General features: G+C 34.0%; 1 protein-coding gene across 9 annotated transcripts in view; it reads right to left on the minus strand.

The window, feature by feature from the left end:
* The window catches only part of Cacna2d1 (calcium voltage-gated channel auxiliary subunit alpha2delta 1), a 444702-nt gene that overhangs the window by 285121 nt on the left and 151723 nt on the right, over positions 1-7858 (minus strand). The gene's annotated exons all lie outside the window — the stretch shown is intronic.

Here is a 7858-nt window from a genome sequence, read left to right on the forward strand (position 1 = left end):
GCTGGGTCAAATGGTGGCTCCATTCCCAGCTTTCCAAGAAATCTCCATACTGCTTTCCAAATTGGCTGCACCAATCTGCAGTCCCACCAGCAATGTACAAGTGTACCCTTTTCCCCACATCCTCGCCAGCACTTGTTGTTGTTTGACTTCCTAATGGCTGCCAATCTTACTGGAGTGAGATGGTATCTTATTTATTCTATTAGTGTCTCATAATCATTGTGAAAAAAACTAGAAAATCCCAATAAGCAAATATTCTGCAATGCATTTCCTCCATATTTGACCCATGTGTAGAAATATAAATGTATCCATTTAATTTATAACTATCTTACCACATTAAAATTTCACTTGTGGGGCTGCGGTTGAAGCTCAGTGGTAGAGCACTTGCCTAGCAAGGGCAAGACCCTGAGTTCAAACCTCAACAATGAAAAAAAGGAAAGAAAAAACTTTGTGTGATTTGCTCTTTCTCAGAGGATAATGCAATGTGAGTATAATAGTCATGTCAGTACACAAATAACATAACTGATATCACAAGCACGCATCATATTTAATTACCAATATTATATTATTGGATAACTAAACCTAAGAAACATAATAGAATATTTTTGGTAATGCATAAGAAGCATTCTTTTTTTCAAATTATTGTATGAGGACAAATGGAGCAAGTCTCTGGTAAAAACCCTGTGAATGTGTAAGTTGTCAGGGTGGGAGAATGGTAGTAGGGAGGGGAACTGAGAGAAGAGACTTGCTTCTTAGATCAGATACCAGATAGTTGAGATGCATACATGGTGCATCCAATTATCAGCTGATCTATAAAATTGTTTTGAACTGTCTTAGGGAATACTCAGATACCTGTGAACTCCATGAAAACCATTTCTCTTCTGTCTGTTGCTGATCCATTGTTGGCACCAGCTTCAAGAAGCCAGGGAGACAAGATGTTCTGAACATAGTGTGAGTAGATGTTTTAGGACTCCCAGCCATTTATCTTTTCTAGGTTTTTTTGTTGTTTTTTTTTTTTTCCTAGTCTCTTGGGGACTTTTTCAATAGAGATTATGATTTTAGCATAGGAAAATATGTTTCAATAACTAACTCACTGGGAATTAAACTAACTATATCTAACCTTTGTAAAGCTACATTTAGAAGGAGTAACTCTGGAATTCACAGTGGAAAGTTCTAACCCTCTGACCAGGGCCCATCAAACTTTGCCCTGAGTCCTCATTGCTGCATTGGTCATGGCTTTGCCACAGATACATGGCTTGGCTTGATTTCATGACAACAGGGTGACAAAACTACTCTTTAATGTATTTTAACTATACAAAGAGGAACTCCAAATCATTTTCATCTAGTTTGCAAGTTTTCTTGGAGATAAATAAAACTGGTATTTTTGTTTTTGTTTTTTGGTACTGGGGATTGAACCTGGGGTGCTTAACCACTGAGCCACATCTCCAGCCCCTTTTTTTATATTTTATTTAGGGACAGGGTCTCGCTGAGTTGGTTAGGGCCTCACTAAATATTGAGGATAGCTTTTAACTCCCAATCCTCCTTCCTCAGCTTCCCAAGCCACTGGGAAGTTGGTGAGCTTTATCATTATAAATGTACTGTTCAAAAAACCTGAAACACGGAAAGGGATAAATATTATATGGAGAATAAATCCTATGAAATAGAAAAGAGGAAGAGGCCCTCAGTTCTTCAAAAATCCACTTCAGTATCTGTTAAGAAGCCAAATTCTTCCTATTTTAGAGAGATTAAATCTGGAAGTAATAAAAATGTGTGAAAAGGTACAGGTTTAAGAAATGGGTGCACTAAATAGCAGCTTATAAGGCCATCCATCTAACACCTTTAAAACACTGAGGAGGCCAGCAAAGAATGCCTGTATTACACAGATGAGTCCAGGGGTAACTCTATTGTAGATTCTGAGTTGCCATAGGTCACAACATGTGTGGAAATAAAAATAACCACAATAATATAAAAACAAAGTATTCCATGCATCAAAGTAGTAATGCCCACTCAGCAGTCTCACATTCATTGTGACTGATTTTCTAAACTGTTGATGGATTTCCACAGATCCTCCCGTGTCTCCCATGAGAGTTCTCTTCTCTAATGGCCCTCCTTTTGGAAGACTGATAATTGGGGTCAGGGCACTTCTGGTGACCCGAGAAGAGAGAAGCCCTCTGTTCCACACACAATAAATTCAGGTTGACCTTCCTTGAATTGGGCTGTTTATTTTCCCAAGTACTTTGTCTCACATATTCATTGAAACTGGGATCTAGATAATTGTGAAAGTGGGAAAGGTAATGTTAGATAGAATACACATTTTCTTTTTCACAGCTAATATGCTGAATAACCAAGTGATTTATTTTCAAATAATTGAAGGTGACACAGTGAATTCAAGTATTTTTCCTTCACCTAATGCATTTAAAGCATGATTTTTTTTGGGGGGGTGTCAATTTCCTATGTTGAACACAATATTAGAGAAAAGCTGCATTTCAATTATAAGGGATACAGTGTTATCAAAATCCTCCTACAGTACTAATGGTCTGTCCTTTGGACACAGTGATGAATAAACACCTATCTCATAAATGCTCTAGAGAAGCCAAAAAAAAAATGTTCCTTAAAATTCAATGTGGAGGCTTTCCCCCAAGTGTCTTGACAAAAGAGAAGCAACACTGTAGGTACAAGAGAGGTAAAAGATACTGGGAAATACATCAAAGATACAGTTATCTTAGAGTAGAGTGACAAAGAATGAATGATGGTTAGGCATTCAAGGAAAATAAGTGCAGATTCTAGGTAGTAGGACTTGCAGGAAAAAAGAATTTGGTGGAAATAACTTAGTATGTGATTATCTGGGAACTCTCTGCGTAATCATATGGCTTAGCTAAACAACAAATATGAAAAACAGAATGAAGATGATAATGAAAAGGTGTGCAAGAGCTGGATTATGAAAAAACAATTTTGCCTTGCTAAAAAGAAAAGCCATTTCCTTGACTGGCCTCTTCCATATGTCAGTGCAATCTTTAACATATTACTGTCATCTGTGCTAAACTCAGAACTGCAAAACAGCTATAGTGGGAAAATAGCATCATATGCTAATTGGCCTGGACAGTCTATCTCAATCCTAACCCAAACTGGATTAGAAAAATCAGAACTCAGGCCTGAAGCTGGGTCTTGGGTCAATCCTTCAACCTAGAACTGAACCTACAATAATAAATTTTCATTGTGGGAAAGTGTTTTGTTTCTTAAATACCACCTAAGTGAGAACTTACATAATTTCCTACTGATATAACCTGAAGATTATTTTTGTTTTTATTTCCTCATGTAACTCAGTTCAGAAAGGCAGTTCTCAGGGGGGGTCACAGCAAGTGGCATTAATTATCTTCTGAGAGTGATCACTATTCCAGGAACGATCTAAGTGTTCATTATAATTACTCAAGAAATAATTTAATGTGAAATAGATCTTAAAATTTAACAACTGTCAACTTTAAACTAACCATTACATAATAAGACATTTTATTTTTAATTTATTTTTTATTTATCATTCTGCTTTCAGGACATAACATTCTTCCAAGAAATTAAATATTGCTCCTTGGTGTGTTCCCTTTTTCTTGAGAAGATTTTATGAGTGTTTTGTTTCACCAGTGATTTCAAATGCCTGTCATAAATATTGCTTTATATCACTACCACTTTTTCAAAGGCAATAAGAAATCAAAAATCACTTATACTTTGCCACACTATCTCAAGATTTGACTTGTATATTTTTAATAACCCTTTTGCAGATATTTTCAAATATGAAGAGATATTATTGTAAATACTTATCTATTTATTTAAACAAGCAAATCCAAGAATAATAGTCATAAGAAACAAGTCAAATATCTCTATATGAATTCAAAAATCATTAAGGCAGGGAATACAATAATGTTGGTCCCTTATTTTCTCCCATATATTTCATCTCTCAATGCCACGATGTAATAAAAAGTTACTAAACAATATTAATCAAAGACAGAAACCACCTGCTTCTTCCACCTGCATGATTTCCATATTTTAAAAGGCATTATATAATTATCATCTTACTTGAATTTAAAATAAGTTGTTACTGTGATATCAGAAAACAAATAGATTTTAAATCCTGCTCTAAAAACACTCACAAAATGGAGCACAAATGTTTTGGGTATTAGAATTGTCTATATTTTGATAGGATTATGGCTTACTTCACTGAAGCATCTGTCAAAACTCACTGAATTTCACAGTAAAAATGTGTGCATTTCATTGTATTATACATCAGAAAGAATACGAAAATATAAAGCATAATTGTAAAATGAAAAATTAAAAATAAAGAATAAAAATCCTCATAAGGCAATACATCTATTATTTCATCAAGGATTATATGGTACAAAATGGTCAAGCTGCAATTTTTTTCACAGTTGTATTTCTAGGTAAGTAAGTGATTTGCTGTTGCAAGGCCTTGTGTTCTTTTCTATTCCAGAACCATACATTCGACACATTTTTCCAGTCTTTTACTTGCCATACATTTGATACATTAAAACAATTCCCAGCCAGGGCTCAGTGGTACACACCTGTAATCCCAGCAATTCAGGAGGCTGAGGCAGGAGGATCATGAGTTCAAGACCAGGCTCAGCAACTTAGTGAGGCCCTAAGCAACTCAGTGAGACTCTGTCTCTAAATAAAAAATAAAGAGGTCTGGGAATGTGGCTCAGCAGTTGAGTACTCTTGAGTTAAACCCCCAGTACTGACACCAAAAAAAATTGGTTAAATAAATTAAGTTAAATAATTCCCCTTAGAAAATACCAAGTTGTCCATGAGCATTTCCACAGTTTAGAAGAGATGGGATAGATGCAAACCTGGGCATGATACCAAATCCCTTGCTTCCTGAGGATGACTTTTAGGATTTTTTTTTATCAACAAAAAATTATCTGTAGAACTACAAAGGATATTGGAAACTAGGAAAAAATTTTTTTAAAAAAAATCTAGCAAATCATTATTTTATTCCTCTCTGATTTATGTACTTTTCATTATCTGGATTTGAAAGTCTTTCATTTTTTTTTTCTGTCATTACCTGGAGTTTACTTCTTAGATAGTATAGCAGTAACTGTTTTCCAGGTATACCTTACCCTGTTTTTATTTTTCTAAAATAAGAATGTAAATATTTGGGGGGAAGGGCAAAAAAGATAAAGAAGCTTGATAAACTTATCCTCTTTGTAATAATAATAACCATCTACATTTATCTGAACACTAATGATGTGCCAAGCATTTTGAAAACAGCTTTCTGTGGTCCTGAGAACTATGCTCTGAGGTAGTCATTCTCATAACACTTGTTTTTTCCAATCAGGATAGTAAAGCAAGGTAGCCTTCTCACAACTCCATTGTCCATATACTCATTGCCTTAATTAAACACATATTTAATACCCATCCACTAAGCATATACTTTTTGAATGTCTACTACGCTCATCAATGGAAATAGAGTTCCTGACTTCACAAAGTTATAACATAATAGTTGTTAGAGCATTAGAAAATGTCACTGCACTGTGTTAAGAACTAAACTGTTTAAGCAAAATGAAATGTTTAACTCACATACAAACTATAATAGCTGGACAGGTGAGTCAGGGAACAGCTAAAGAAGACTCAAATAAAGAAAGACTTTATTTAAAAAGCCCAAATCTAAAGATGAGAAATAAAGCAGCTAAAAAATGAAATTGTGCTTAAAAATCTGGCACAGAGTATGGTCATTCCATGAAATGGAAATATGAGTAGATTATAGAAAAAGGGAAAGAAATGGCTGGAAAAGAAAAATGTATGCTGAAATGTAGTCTCTGTTTGCCTTTCAAAATCATTTGGATTTCCTAATTAAGGGAATGGCAATGATGCAATCAGGGATAAAACAATGAATTAAGTTTTGAATTCGGAAAAAATAACTGGAAATGATATAAAAGACGTATTCAATCAAGGGATTATGAGAACCTAAAGCAAGAGGAGAGTTAGAAACACAGGTCAGAAATGACAAACACATCAACTGTGGGAGGTTTGGGAGCCAGGGGAGGCCTCTTAGATTCACTTAAAAGGAGAATCCATATGAGAGAAAAATATGGCACTATTATATATCATGTATAACACAATGTTCAAGAACACTAGTCAAGGGGCTGGGGTTGTATCACAGTGGTTGAACACTTGCCTAGCACTTGTGAGGCCCTGGGTTTGATCCTCAGCACAACATACATAAAAGATAAATAAAGGTATTGTGTTGTCCATCTACAACTAAAAATATATAGATATATATTGAAAAAAATAAAAAGAACATTAGTCAAGAGCATCATGATAAAAATTATTGGCTCTGGAATACGGTTTTATAACAAAAGGAAACCTAAAAGAGATTAATAAATATCTTAACCACACCAAACTGAGATAACACAAAAGAATCTGATAAGACTTAAAATACTTGCATACAAAATAAATACACACAAATATACATTAATGTTGTAAATGTTACTTAAATTTTGTGGTCCCATGTACTATACTCCTTCATGTAGTTTTTACATTTGAAATAAACTATTTATTATCTGGGATCTTACAAGATTTTATAACAGATTCCCTGAAGAAAAAGAAACTTGAATTTAGCTTGTTCCCACGTGAATAAGAAACATGAGTTCAAAATATTTTTAAGCGGCAGGTTTTTTGGAATGAAGACCTATTTTTCCATAACAACTCAATTTGATGAGTGATTTCACTGACCCTTGACTCTGTGCTTGAGGAGTATTTTCATTCTGATTAAAAAATAATAATAATGCCACCAATAAATTATTCAACCAACTCTTATTCTAATTTATTAGCAAAAAAATACAAAATATACTAGTATATTTTGGCCTCCTATTAAATAGGAGACCATTAAAATTATACATCACTAAAAGTTTAAAAAGATCATATTCTTTTTCTCCTCTGACCAGTTCTATCTATGCCATTTAATTTGGTTAATTCTTATTCTGTTCTTCCAAAAGTGAACACAAACAAAACAACTTAACATTGAGCATAAATCCCTTGGATATCTTCTGTTTTCCAGAAATGTATACAAAAGGGAAAAAATATAATATCTTATGTTTGTAACTGGGGGAAAAAAGAGCCATAAAAGGTTGCTTGTTTCATGAGCCTTTTATTGGCTCATTTTTCTTTAAACTTTAATTTGTTTTGCCCTATCATTTTGTTTTTTTTTCTTCCAACTTTATCAAGGCCTAACTGACAAATAAAAATTGCATATATTCAAGGTACATGTGTGAAAATTTGATGTAATATACATTGTGCAATGATTAACATAATCACATTAATTAACACATCCATCATCACCCATAGTTCCCATTAACAGGTTTGAAATGTCACCCTGTTATTTCTGTTCCTAATTCTAAAAGAGCTTTATGGTAGAAACTCCATATTTAAAATCCAGCAGTAAAATCATTTACATCCCTTCAGGTTGTATGCCCTATCTTTGCCTAAATGAGTACATCATTTTTCAGGGCTAGCAATATGATACCAGTTCATATGTTTTAAAACAATAATTATCAGAAGTATAACATCCTCTGTAACACTGCTACTGTATGTAATGTTATGCTATTGTTCATGTCTTTGCTAGCAAGAATAGAGAAATTCTATAGTACAATCTGTAAGAAAGCTGGTTTTGAATGACTTAGAATAGAATTTAGACCTTGTTTAATTTCCTGCATTCCAAAATTTGACCTGCAGTTTCTAGATTTACAGTACTGGTTTCATTGGTCCCCTTGTCATAGAGCCATCTCAAAGGTGCTGATACAAAACTTTCCATTCATTGTATTTGAAAAAATCCAAATCACTGATCTACAAGGTT

This window comes from Marmota marmota, unplaced genomic scaffold, assembly GCF_001458135.2.
Source record: "Marmota marmota marmota unplaced genomic scaffold, marMar, whole genome shotgun sequence".
Lineage (NCBI taxonomy): Eukaryota > Metazoa > Chordata > Mammalia > Rodentia > Sciuridae > Marmota > Marmota marmota.